Below are 14,803 nucleotides of genomic sequence, written 5' to 3' on the forward strand. Positions count from 1 at the left end.
ATAGCTGCATATCTCACAATCAAGTGATTCTGGGTGGCATACACAGTTAAAAAGAAAATTTACAAATTAATATTGTTAAAATTAAAAACTTTAAAATTATAAAAGGCACAAAACAAAATAAAAAGAGATTAGGCAAAGAGAAAGTGTTATCTATCCAGGAGCCATTTCAATATTTTGCCAGTAATAATACTATCCAAGTGAATTGCCTCAAGCTTTTCCTATTTTAGGCTCAGCTAATGAAATAGGAATAATATGCATAGATGGAATACTTATACCATCAAAGTGCTACATATAATGATATAATGTGGCATATTTTCATCTGTGGAAGAATTTACATTAGAAATCCAGAATTCAAGAAATTAGAGATGAATTCAAGTTTGTATGGTAATTGTTTGCTGTTAAATTGAATAAACAGTTTAGTAGCAAATTCTATGCAACAGCAGGAAATAACACTGGAGGGAGAGAGAATTGTGTTTTATTTGCAAAAGAAATTATCTAATTTTTATTTTTGGAACCACTTTTAAACAGAGCAAAACTTTTGATACGTACTGATATAGAACATAAAATTCATAGATGCGTACTTCGTACTTAATTATGTAAATATGAAGAAAAATGAGTATTAGGAAAATTGCTTGCAACATGTGTTTATCAGCAACAAAAAATGCAACTCTACTAGCTACTGCCCTGAAACCAACCCATGTTAAATATTTGTTTTGTTGAGGCACAGTAAAACTTGGCTATAGAGAGAATGCAAATTGTGTTGACATTCTTTTTTGCCAATTCAAGAATGTGAGGAATGGACATTTACACATCTGTGAGAAGCTATTTATTTATTTAGATATAGACACTGCCCAATTTCAAAGCCATTCACAGTGTCAAATAGAAAACAAAGAAAAAAATGAAATACAGTAGAAATAATTAAGAAAGCATCCAATATCAATACAAAACCTCATCCAATCAGGTTTAACAGATGATACCTCAGATATTTGGAGGGAAGAGGCTTTGTAGTATGGATGCTATCTATGAATTCCCTCAAATGGGCCTGGGGCAAAGTTATCCAGATAGTCCTCAATTTATACCACAACTGGGACTGGGAACTTCCACTGCTAAGTTATATGTTTAAGTATTGTATCATGTTAATTTTACAACCTTTTTTTGGTGCACTTGTTAAACAAATTCAGTTTCCCCCATTGAGTTTGCTTGTCAGAAGCTGGCTGCAAAAGATGCAAATGGTAATCATGTGACTCTAGGACTCTGCAACCATTGTAAACACATGCCGCTTGCCAAGTGCCCAGATTCTGATCCTGTGACTATAGGAACTCTGTGATGGTCATAGGTACAAGGTTCAATCATAAGTCACTTTTTTCAGTACCATCATGATTTCAATTGCTAAATGAATGATCATAAATCAAAGATTACCCGTAACTTTCCTGAGGCCCAATGCTTTTCTGCTACTCTGGAGTCATTCATCACTTTCATGCTTCTTTTTCATCCATCCAACACACCTGCAGGACAGAAATAATTAATGGTGCAGGTAAGAATTTGGGGCTCCCCTTGAAAAGCACCCGGAGGCTCCAACTGGTCCAGAATGCGGCTGCGTGGGTGGTTATGGGCGCAACTCGTTGTGCCCACGTGACACCCCTCCTGCGCGAGCTGCACTGGCTCCCAGTGGTTTTCCGGGTGCGATTCAAGGTGTTGGTTACCACCTTTAAAGCGCTCCATGGCATTGGACCTGGATACTTTCGAGACTGTCTTCTGCCACCAGTAGCCTCCCACCGGCCAGTTCGCTCCCACAGAGAAAGTCTCCTCAGGGTGCCATCGGCCAAATTATGTCGGCTGGCAACACCCAGGGGGAGGGCCTTCTCTGTGGGAGCCCCTGCCCTTTGGAATGATCTGCCCCCAGAAATTCGTAAAATCTCTGATCTCCGTGTGTTTCGCTGTGCCCTCAAAACCATGTTGTTCTGCCAGGCTGGGCTATCAATGTAAAGATTTTAATTGGTTTTAAATGGGATTTTAAATTTGAGGTTTTATACATTGGGCCTATTATTTAATAATTTTAATTATTTTTAAATTTTGTCTGTCTTCGTGTTTTTAATTAGGCTGTACACCGCCCTGAGTCCTTCAGAAGAAGGGCGGTATAGAAATAAAATTAATAAATAAATAATAAATAAATAAGAACTACAGAAATATGGGCTAGAATGAGGTGGTTTCAAAACTGGTTCCTCCCTCTGTTTGGCTTTGTCACCTTCCTCCAAATATGGAAAGTAATGTTTCCAATAGAAATAAGGAAGGAATGTTCTTAGGGAAACCATATGGAATAGTCCCAACCCAGTGGTGAAATCTAAAATTTGTTATTACTGGTTCTGTGAGCATAGCTTGGTGGTGGTGGGTAATGTGATTTGGTGGGCATGGCCAATTTTTTTTTAACTTTTAAAACCATTTTTTTCTACAACCTCTTCGGTGAAGAGGTTGTAAAAAATGCTTTCAAAAGGCTCTGACGATCCCAACTGAGTTGCCTGATGGCAGAGGCTTTTTTAAAAACCTCTGCCAATCAGGCAACTCAGCTTGGATCATCAGAGGCATTTAAAAGAAAAAAAAGGGTTTTTTTCTTTTAAAAGCCTTTGAAGATCGGAGCTGAGCCATGTGATCATCAGAGGCTTTTTTTTTTTAAAGCATTTTTTGGCTGAGGTTGAAGAGGTTGTAGAAAAAATGCTTTTTTTAAAAAAAAAGCCTCTGATGATTGTGCTGCTCAGCTGGGCATGGGGGGGGGGGTTTAGGGATTTTTGCTACCGGTTCTCCGAACCACCTGCCTCCATCGCTACCGGATCAGGTGATCCGGTCCGAACTGGGAGCATTTCACCCCTGTCCCAACCCTTATTTTTATGGGATTTTTTTTACAAGGGAAGAAATATTTTTCATTAAAAGTTCTATGTTCTATATATATAAGAATTTGAGTACATTTTCATAATGCAGAATTATCGAATGAAATAATTCTTTAATACTGTTTTCCATCAAGAGTCACATGTTGAGATGGCCAGTATACAAATGAAAGGAAATGGCTTTTCCTTTGTAGAAGACTTCATAAATCAAATTCTGCCATCCTGAAGTAGGAAAAGGAATCAACCAAGCCTTACAACACCAAAAAGGACAAATTTCACAGTAAAAAAAAAACTCCACATGTTCCAGTCATTGAATTTTTCATTTATGTCCTTAAAGACTAAGGTGGTATTTCAACATATGGTACCATACATCCAGAAACAATTTCTTGCCAAAAAACATGTTCTGATGAGCCATACTCAATCTGGGGAACATTTAAATGCTATCAATATAATTCTTCCTTTTCAGTCAGGAAGCATGGATGAAATTCTATTTTTTCCTTCTTTTGAAAATCTGTTAAATTTCAAGTTGCTACTCACGCACTTCATTTTCTTACATGTCACCTAACCTTGTTATTCCTCAGTGAATGAAATATTTCTTTGAAATAAGAAATCTGAATTTTCTTTCTGTTCTTGTATTATCACCACAAGGTCTGTTTTCAAACTGAGTGAAAACAAAGAAAACAAAGCTGTGTTCATGCAGTATAACATAGCACAACTAGTGTAAAGGTGCAGGATTAAAAACTGGACACTGTAAGTTCTAGTCTTTCCTGAGGCATGAAAATCAGCTGATTGACTTTGGTCCAGTCACTCTTTTATAGAACTGTTGTGGGGAAAACAGGAGAGAGGGCCTCATGTATGCCTCCTTAAATGGCAGAAAATAAAGATGTGATTAAAAAAAACCCTACCTTCGTTTAAAAGCTCAGTTAACAAGTGTGCATCACCATGCCACACACACCCCTCTTCTTCCCCCTGTAAATAGTGCAAACTGAATTTTAACAGGATGTGTCAGGAAAAATGGAAAGACACGGGTCCAGGTAGGTAATCCCCCCGCTCCAAATTGGCCAGATTGGCACTGACCCTGATTATACCACAAGGTTTTTCTTTAACTTTCCTCTGTTTAAAATAATGTTAAATTAGGAAATGACAAAATGATTTCTTACCAACTGAAAGTATTGTATAAATAGTTAGCTCATAAAAGACCCAGCTATTGTGTGTTGTGCACTGCAGATGCACAAATGGAGTCTGCAAGGTATAACTTAAAAAGTCAAGATATAAATTGACGCAATGGTGCAATTGAAACTCTGGCTGGTTTTTTTATGTTTGCACTGCCTGTGCACTGCACATATAAAATGGGGCAGAGCATCAATTGCCACCCTGATAACTTTGCTGTCCTTGCCACCTTGCGGACCTCCAATAACTTGAAGATAAGGCATCTGATTGAAGGAGGGTGTTGCCGGGTTGTTCATGCCATTTTGAATTTCTGGAAACTATGACTTGTCCCTAAGACTTGTTGAGGTTACAAAATCTGGTATCTGGACATTCAAAATGGATAATGTAACAAACTATAAAGATTGGTTAGCTGATCTGTGGGATGGACACAAAAAGGTGTGATGGAAATACAGTTTAAGCATTAAGATGCAAATTCATTTACAGATCACTGTTGCTCTCTACTCCTGAACATTTATCCAGTAGCATGGCTAATCACAATGTTCTCTCTTTTCTCCCTAGTAAAGAGGGATTAAATTACAGTAGTGTGGTTGTTCAATGTACTTATAGTTTTGTAAGGCTCCCATGTCCAGTTTAAAGATAATAAATCATAAACAGAAAGAGCAGGGAACATGGAATTGATAGCACCTAGGCAACAAGCTAATGAACATGCAATCACCTGAAGTGAACTTACATTTTATATAATGATCATAATTATTTTAAAACTAGCACCTACCTTTTATAAATTAATTTACCTGTGTTTTTGTTTTGTACTTTTGTCTGCTGCTGGCTGATGACATATTTCCCTTTCTTAGTGATGCCTACATTGCCACTTTATTTGCAGCCATTATCTGATCTGCTACACAAAGGGCTTTCTTGCAGTCATTCTTGTCACAATGGAATTAAAAAAAAAAGTTTATTTCTCATTTATGGAATTAATCAAAGAAGAGCTGTGTTTCATAAATACAACTCTGTTTGAAAATGGTATGACAAATAACGGTAATATTTTGCAAAGGTGCATTTTCATTCAGAGTTCTTTCGGTCGTTCTTTGAAAGAGTTCTTTTGAACAGAGGAAAAGCCCACAAAAGGAACTGTCACTTTGTTTCTTCAAAAGCTCACTGTGGAATGGCCTGACTTTCTAGCTGCCAAAAAACAGTTTGATGCTTTCTTTTTAATGGCTGCTTACTTGCTTATTATGCCTTCCAAGTGAAATACTGTACCTTTTGTCCCCAAAACTAGAGCGCACCGATTTCGGACAGTGTCCTCCAGTAGGCTGACTGGGAATGTGTGAAATGCACTTCAGATTTTAGGTGCTGCTGAAGCATTAGAAAAACAAGCAGCTCCAGAGGACTTAACAATGCTGGTGACTCATGAATATGATGAGGGCAGGGGATGACGAACAAAAAAGAAATCAGACTTAATTGTTTATTCCTCCCACCCCCTTCAGTTTGCAGTAGCAAGTCTCAGCTGCTACAGTATTTGAAAACAGATTTATTTTGTTTTTCTGTTTGCTTTTTTTTTTTTTTTTCCTTTATGGGTAACCAGAAGCTTGGCCTTTGGGCCTGTGGTGCAGCAGTTTTCCATATTGCTGAGAAGGGGAGAATGTGCTTAGAATGCATTCCGCTCTCCACCTCTAAACAATGGCTTTTCCTACTGCAAGCTTAAGATGCTGGACTCCCATGTGTAATTTGGCTGGAAAGGAAACATATTTAAGACATGTTTTTCTTTTTCTTTGTCCACAGTAATAGCCCGATATTCTGTTTAACCTAGTCTTTCTCAACCTTAGTGGCCTTCCACTCCCAGAATTGTAAAGATTCAGAGCAAAATGTTCCAGTATATTCCTAGTAGGTGCTTATTACCTTTCTTTGTGGAGGTAGGGGAAAAAATCATTTTAAAAAGTGTCTGGAGAGTGTTCTCCGAAAGAGGAGAAAAATAGGGTCTTAGGAGCCAACCAGACAAATGTTAACATGTAAAACTTTCATGTGAACTTTTTTCTACTCCTGCTTTATTCATAGATTTTTGGAAGGTAAAAAAATTAGATTCTCTTTGGATTGTACAAGGCAGCATAGGTGTATTTTAGCTCAAACGTTCACAAACATTCCTCCCCTTTTTAGCTTCTGCCTTAAAGACTCTCATATATATTAAAAACAATGATTTATTGCTAATTTCCTCTAATATTTCTTGGATAGTTATTTCCATACCTGAGAAATTACAGTTTTTTCCAGTGACTTCGTGCCTGGTCTATTCTATTGTTTTCTATATTAGCTATGGGTAGTCCTTCTTTAATGACCACTTGTTCAATAAATGTTCAAAATTATGTCCACCTGCACACCCTCTTGCACATCTAACAACAGCCACTCACACCGCACCAGCCACTCACAGCCCTCTCCCACTTGGCAGCAGCCATTTACCTCCCTACCAGCCTGATTGTGAGCTGCCTGAGAAGTGAACTTCTTGTAAGTTTTGCCATTGCCTGTTGGAAGTCAGCAGGAAGTTGCAGGGAGATTCTTGCTTAATGGTCTGTAGTCCTTGCTTAGCAATGGTAATGGGGACAACCAGGATTGCCATTGTTAAGTGATGCGATCATATGATCTCACCCTTTACAGCCACATCGCTTAGCAAGGGAAAGTCCAGTCCCAATTGCCATCATAACCTGGGAACTATGTGTTCTAAACTCCTTCCTTATAGTTGATCAAGAGTATTGATTATGCTTAGCAGGTAATTGTGATTAATGGGATGCTGATTTTCCTTCTTTGAATCTTCTTCTCTCCCTGGCATGTTAATGATCTTTCATGTTCTGGTCCTTCCCCATCCTCAGTTATTTTCTATCCCCCCTAGAACCCCTCTGTGGTCTTTATCCCGGGACCAGCAGATCTTCAAGATCCCCACTGTCTAGGTCTATTTTGGTTCACTAACCACCTTCTTCCCCTACAAAATTGCAACTTTCTTCTTTCCTGCCAACTCATCAGCTCATTTTCACTTGCTTTCTCCTCTGCTGTGAGAAGATATTTTGTGAATATGTCAGAAGCGGTTTATCTAGTTTATTCCCTGCTATTTGCCCTTAACTCAAACTGATCATTCCAAGTACAGTTTGTTTGTCTGGTGGAACACAGAGAGGATGGAAGGTAGTGCTTAACTTCTATATTCTGTCACATCCTTTTTCCCTTAAAATGAGGGTTTGGATAACTTCCCCAAGCCTTACTTTGGACATGTTCATAAATGTGTTTCAGATAACAATCTCTGGGTTAGTTCTATATCTAGACAGAAAACCAGCAACTTGACACTATTTCTTTGGCTACAACCTTAAGGAATAAGCCTCTTTTTAATGGTATTGTATATATATATTCCTCTGGGTAAGAATATCATTGAAATATAGAGCATGTACTGGATAATGAACTGCATATGGGGCTGTACCTTACCATGGGAAGCGTATAGCGATTACAGTTTGAAAGCAGGGGTGCCTCTGAATTAGGAATGTGTCTCTGTATTAGGAATCTAAATGTGACAGAAACCTGTCAGAGTAAGAGACATAAAAAGGGTGCAACAACACTGAACCAAATCTACTGAGAATCTCTTTTGTCTATCAGGCAGCATTCCCATCACATTCAAATATTTATTTGTGAAACTTGTGTTTACCAAATAATGGCTGAAATGAAATTTTAAAAAGCTAGTTACATTTAAAAATGGCTATTGTTAATAAAAGACTATGTCTAAAGAGCACGCATAATGAAACATTTGCATTACAAATTTATTTATTTATTAAATGTATATGCTGCCTATCTTGCTGTCGGGCTACTCTAGGAGGCTTTCAACAATAAAAAGGAAGACAGGAAAAGAGCCTAAACAAAACAGAAATAAAATAATAGAACAAAAAAAAATAATGAAAAAGAAAACAATGAGAATACATTAATATGATAGCAAAAAGATGGACTTGTGGAGTGCAGAGAGCGAGGGGAGGGTGGGGTATGCCATCAATCCAGCAGCCACCTTCAGGGTGAAATTCCCCCCCCCACCATCTGATCTCCAGGCCAAGAGGCAGAGCCAAGTCTTCAGACTCCTGTGGAAGGACAGGAGGGTGGGGGCAGCTCTTATCCTAGAGGGTAGGATGTTACAAAGGGCAGGTGCTGCAGCAGAGAAGGCTAAATGGTGCTAAGGGCTATATATATATTGGGGTAGTGTGGGAAATAGCAGCTCTGTCAGAGAAAATTCTTAATGAAAGCAGATTTTTCTAATCAAATGCACTTTAAAACAAATCTTAAACAACTTTCTTCCCATTTTGTTAACACAGAGATATAACCACAGAGATTTACACTGATCTACACACCTTACTTATTACGTAGATGTAGAGATCTAGACTTTCCATGTGCACAAGATTTATAAGTTGCTAAAAGCTTTGGCAAGTTGCCCCATTCAAAGCTAGTATCTTCCACAGTATATTGGAACAGAATTATTCCCTCCTGAATGCTCATTTTAGAGCTGCTTGAAGCAAAGATAGTCTTGACTTTTATGTTTCAGGGCCTTTAAAAAAAAAAAAAACTTCTTAATAACATGATTCTTTCCAATAATGCCATTGACCTTCGTGGTTCAATGCTTTGCTGACAGAGATAAGATACACTTGACCAAGAAACATGGAATGACCAAATAAGAGATGTCTGTGGAATAGAGGCTACGTTTTTGGAAAAAATAAATACAACAAAAGTAAGATTATTGTTCTTTAAGCCAAACACTCATTGCCTGCTAGTGATACATTATTTATTTGTATTATTTATTATCTGTCATCATTTGCTTGTGGACAGGATTTTCGATGTCACTGGAGAATCATGTGGTCATTAATAACTCATAGGAATGAATGAATAATGTATTTATAGATGTGTCAACAGAATGTTACAGCTGTCTATTCTGTATGGGGACGCACCTACTCATTTATGATAGAGATTTTGCAAATGGTAAGTTTGAATAATATGCATTACATGATGACTTTAAAACAATGTTTCTCAACCTTGCCAACTTTAAAATGTGTGGATTTCAACTTCCAGATTGCTGGTGGGGGAATTCTGGGACTTGAAGTCCACATATCTTACAGCTTCCAAGTTTGAAAAACACTGCTTTAAGAAATAACTCCCATTGAAAGCTGTAAGTTTCCAAATAAAAATAACAGTGGATGCTCTAATGATACCGCTTAAACTGAAAACAATGGCTCTCAAAAACTTGTGAATCAGACCAAGGCCCAGCATTTTATTCTCTTGAGATCTATGGGAAATCCATCCACATGGCATAAATGATCCAAGACTACTCAGAAGCAATATTGTTATATTTACATTTTTTGTACGGGCTAGAAGTCCATGATCTATAAATGCTTTGAATATCCATAATATTAATTTAATGATGAGCAAAGCAAATGATAACAGTTAAGCATGGTGTTGTTTCTATTGGTAAATCTTGAATTCATGAAAGAATTATAATAAAGAATGGGAAAGTTCTGGTCCCCACTTAGTATTGACTTTTCTGTTTGTTTGTAATTACAGATTCAAATATGCTGATAATTATGTCAGACATCATGGTTTTCCTTCTAATTATGGATCAATTGCTGTGTTGTGCATATTTTGTACAGAAACAGAGAATACAATATAACCTGAGTGAATTAACAGGTGATTGGCTAAATTATGAAAAGTGATCCACATTTAAACAATCACTATTTGAAAAAACAAAAACATACTTTACTGACCTCAAAGTCTATTAGGAAAGATTTGGAACACCGTTTAAATTTTCCATATTGATCGCTGAATAAATAAGGACGGATCAATGATAGATTGGGAACATATATTATGCTGAACTTTATACAGCAAAGAAATTTAGTTGAACGGAATTTTGATTGTGAAATTAAACAATGCCTTAAAATGATTTTTAAAGATGTACATGCATCAGGAAAAACCAAGAAAATAATATTGTTCTTTAAATTTAAAATGTATCTTTTTTGCATATTGATTGTAAAATATATTATGAATTAATAGTGTTCTTTCTCTTGTATATATATGCAAGTTTGTTAGCACACCTAGGTATTAATTCTCCCAGAGTAAGAGACAATTCTCTTAAAATGCAGAGATATACATTATTTTTCAATCCATACTAAAAGCTCTAATGTAAACTGGCGATATTTATATTAGCTTATTCATTACAAGTATGGAGGGACATTTTTCTTGAGAAAAAAAATCTAATGAGGTCTCTGTATTGATACTTTTAAGATACTTTCCAGATGATTAGTGACAGCCAATGGACTATAATTTAAATTTAATATTGAAATACCAAGTGAACACAATATGAATAGTGGAGTAGCTGCATTTCTATTTTTCTTGCTCTTTTAAAATAAGGATAAGTATGTGCCAATTATTTTAATGAAGCAATGAAGAAAAAGGCGAATGGAATAGTAGAGCATTGCTATGGAATAGTAGAACATTGCTATGGAATAGCAGTCTATAGGCTGGCAGATACAAATACATTTCCAGATACAAATTCCTGAGAGAATTCCTGAGCATTCCAATTTGTGAGTATGTACCTGTAATTCTGGAAATTGACAGGTTGGGAAATTGAGATGTGGGAGCCCAATTAGAAATCTTCTGTACAATGCAATTGAGCATTTCTGTATTAGAGGTGATTCAGATATGATAAAGGTGAGAGAGTGTTTTGTTTCTAGACCAATTAGTAAAAAGCAATTCTCATGAGTATCTGTCTTTCCTTGCCAGATCAAGTAGGTGACTGAAAGAATAAGGGCAATTTCTTAGGCGGGATATTTAGCTAACAGAAAATATTGTGCTTTGAATAAACATCGAGAAAGACATTATTCCTCAACATAAAATTTTAAGAATGTATTAGATCATCACAAATACTGAATAATAATCATATGCCACTTGTATTTATTATATATATATATATATATATATATATATATATATATATATATATATATTTAATTTATCTTATCATAGGGTAACTCTGGGCGGCTAACAGTTACATCTAAGTTAAAACATTACAAAGTTAAAATCAAATATTTAAACCAAAGACAAATAAGGAGAGGGGGAATGTGTGTGGGGGGAGATAGGATCTGTTATTAATCAACCACCTCCATTGCACTGTTCATCCACTGGGGCCCCAAGCTGACTGGCAAAGCCACATCTTTAGGCCCTTACGAAAAGATAGGAGGGTTGGGGCCAACTTCACATCAGCGGGTAAAATGTTCCAGAGGGCAGGAGCACAATAACTCTAAGAAGATATTCACTTTATAATAATGATTGTGCAATGACATAATTAGATCCTGATGGGAGAGAGAAGGCACAGTGGTTAACATCTTAGGGAAAGCATTTGGGAGAATTGTTTTGTAATTATTGGTCCCTGGGGAAAAAAATAAACAAATATCCTAACAATCATGTGCCAAGATCATAACGGAACATCCTGGGAACATTTTTTTCTTGTTATGAAAATCTAAACTTTTTTTCCACCCCTCAGTTTTCATTCTTTCTAAGCTATTTATGGTCTTTCTGATAAGCAGTCAGTTTAAGATCTGAACAGTTCTCATTGATCTAAGGGACAAATTGTCTATAATAATCATAATGTTTCATTAGGATTGGCTCTTAACAGCCTCTGTCTAAGTTAATTAATTGTCATTTGTCAGACAATTAATCATCTGTAATGTGGAACTGATTGTAGTCCCAAAAAGTAAGTTGTATCTTCTTGAGGTTCCTCCTTCCTTCCAAGTTAGAAGCAATTCTCAAAGAAGTATTAATCCAACAGAAGCTGATTGGTATTATAACTTTATAGTCTCACCTCATAATATGATGAAAAAACTTTGTGGAGAGTGGGTGGAATAGATGCTCAGCAGACCATCTGGAGATGTAATAAATTTGAGAGCCACAGCAATCCTATGTAATCAAGTACAACTTCATTATATTAGGAAAATGACTTTTTAATTAACTCATGAGGAAACTTTGTGATTCATTCACCCTAATATAGTCAGAGAGTTCAGACTTCTTCATCAGTGTCATAAAATCATTGTCCCTTGTAAATGATCACTTCTAGTATTAGTGAAGAGCTTGATAGTTTAATTAAGTATTTAAATAGGATACAGATAACTCTAGTAATAATTTCTACACGTACAGTATCTAACTTGAACCAGTATTTAAGAAAAACCCCTGTTGAAATATACAATTTAATTCAGAAGAATCAATTTCAGTCTAAATTCATACTGAACAAAATTTTGAAAACAGAAGCATTTGTTGTCCTTCAACCCTTTCATGATTACTTTTATTTTCATACCTCTAGGAAGGTCTGCAGTATTTATACAGAAAAATAAGTATGATAAACATGAGAGAGAAGCACAAATATTTGTCCTCACTGATAATTAAACTTTTAAAACCATTCTGGAACACAGCTTGCTCTGACCAATTTCAGAGGCTTTTAGCAAGACATGATTTACTGATTCACCATTCAAAGTAAGAATGGAAGGGAACACAACCAATTAATCTTTCAAAATTTCTGTAAAAAGACACCCACACCTAATGAAGTACCCAAATAGAACTAAGAAACATTTCAAGAAAGAAGACAATGCAAAAACATAGCTTCTAATTTTACACTTACCACAAATGCTATCAACATTTTGCATTCTGCCTACATAGTTAAAATATTTTGTCCTTTCTATGTCAAATCAAAATATCCATGTTGAGAATAAACCTGGAGAAGAAATGTAAAAAAGGAACAAATACTTTATCATAATATTCCTATGAGTGTCATGCCAAGATTACTATCTCTTTCCCAACAGTTTTTTTTTTTTAATTTGATTTATATGCCGCCCTTCTCCGGAGACTCAGGGCGGCTTACAATGCGTTAAGCAATAGCCTTCATTCTTTTGTATATTTTATACAAAGTCAGCTTATTGCCCCCACAAACTGGGTCCTCATTTCACCTACCTTAGAGAGGATGGAAGGCTGAGTCAACCTTGAGCCTTGGAGAGATTCGAACCAGCAGAAATTGCAGGCAGCTGTGTTAATAACAGGGTGCACTAAACCCCTGTACTATCAAGGCTCTTGATAACAGTAATATAAGTGATAGTTCTCTATACATTTCTTTGTCTGTGTGAGTTTATAGAGATGTACATGGAATAGACATACTTCTGTTTTTCATTGTAAAGAAAATAGAAACATGAGACTCCTCTAGTGAAAGCATACCCCCAGAGTAGAAGTGCATTTCCCTGCTTCAAGTTGAGCCCTGTCTAGCTCTTGTTTGTTTGTCTGTTAGCAAGGATTCTGTCTGAAAAAGTAAGATCATCTGGCAGAGGTGCAAATCACTAATTTTAAACTGGATTTAATAATCCTATGAGAAGAGAGTTTATTTCGTTGGTAATATGCATATCGGTCTTAAAAAAACAACAGACCCTGCACTTCCATGAAAACATTAGGAAGAAAAACATTGGATTAGCTCACATGAAAATTGTGGTTAGTAATTCTGTTAGGTCCAGGAATTTTCCTATTCATTCTTCTGAATGGAACCATAGAGAAGGATTGAATCACAATGTACATTCCCATTGATTCACACCTGAGATGACACATAGGGAAAGAGTTCTTCAACTCCTTGCTTTTACTACTCATTTCTTTTACTTGAATCATGTCAGGATTAAGAACCTAGCCAGAAAGGACAAATTCTAACAGTCTGTATCCCCAAAGTGGTAAAGGAGTCCTTTGGTTGAAGTTTAAAGCAAAGTTTAAATTCTGGGCTTGTGTTTCCATAGATATGTTTAAAAACAACAAGAAAAAGTACTGCAGCATTGCTGTACCCCTTTGCATCTTGACTATTGTTTGGGAAATGTTTTTTTTTTTTTAAATATAACATTATAAGGGACACAAAGACACATGCACAGAAGTAGGAAGAGATGCAAAAATCTTAGATGCTCTTTATTGTCTATCATCTGTGATTTTTGGCAATGCAAATAAATAAATGCCAGTTCCAGCTACAAATAATTCTGATAGGCCAAAACAGACGAATGCCAGGAATCAGCTTTTAGAGACCAGAACCTACCTTATGATATGTTAGAAATGCCCTTTTAAGTTATTAGGTGTATAATTTAATTTTATATTGCAGTTCCGGATCATTTTGTAATATGCTAATTGTGTCTCTTGAGTTTTCCTGGCATTTCGGCACTACTTTATGAAACTCCACCCTCCTACTTCTGTAAATTTGTAAATATGCTTTTATCAAATTAATGGATTAATTAAGGCATCTGACAAAGGAACTATAATTTATGAAGTCTTTCTGTAATATATTTTGGGAATCAAAGCACTTGATGCATGTTTGGGAAATTATACTGGGAAACTGTACTTTAATGTCTATTTTGTGGTTACTGCACTGACTGCTAGTAAGTTTGGGGCTATGTTCAGAGTGCTGGTTTTCCACTATACATCACTTGAATCACATTAGGGATTGCCTGATTGTGCTTGATTTTGTTGGTGGAATATGAACTCTTAGAAAGAGTTTGCAGAAGTCCCAGGAGAGGCTATATTTCTGATGTTCTTCAAGACACTCAAAACCATATTTTCTAAAGGGACTTTGAATATTACAGTTCAATATTGGGGGACATTTACTACGTATAAGATTTAACTGATTTAAGATGACCAAACCTCACCCCTCAATATGGTATAATCATGGCTGATCAGACACCAGGATCGTACTATCA

This window comes from Pituophis catenifer, unplaced genomic scaffold (genome assembly GCF_029215685.1).
Source record: "Pituophis catenifer annectens isolate HBS135680 unplaced genomic scaffold, rPitCat1.0.hap2 SCAF_6, whole genome shotgun sequence".
Lineage (NCBI taxonomy): Eukaryota > Metazoa > Chordata > Lepidosauria > Squamata > Colubridae > Pituophis > Pituophis catenifer.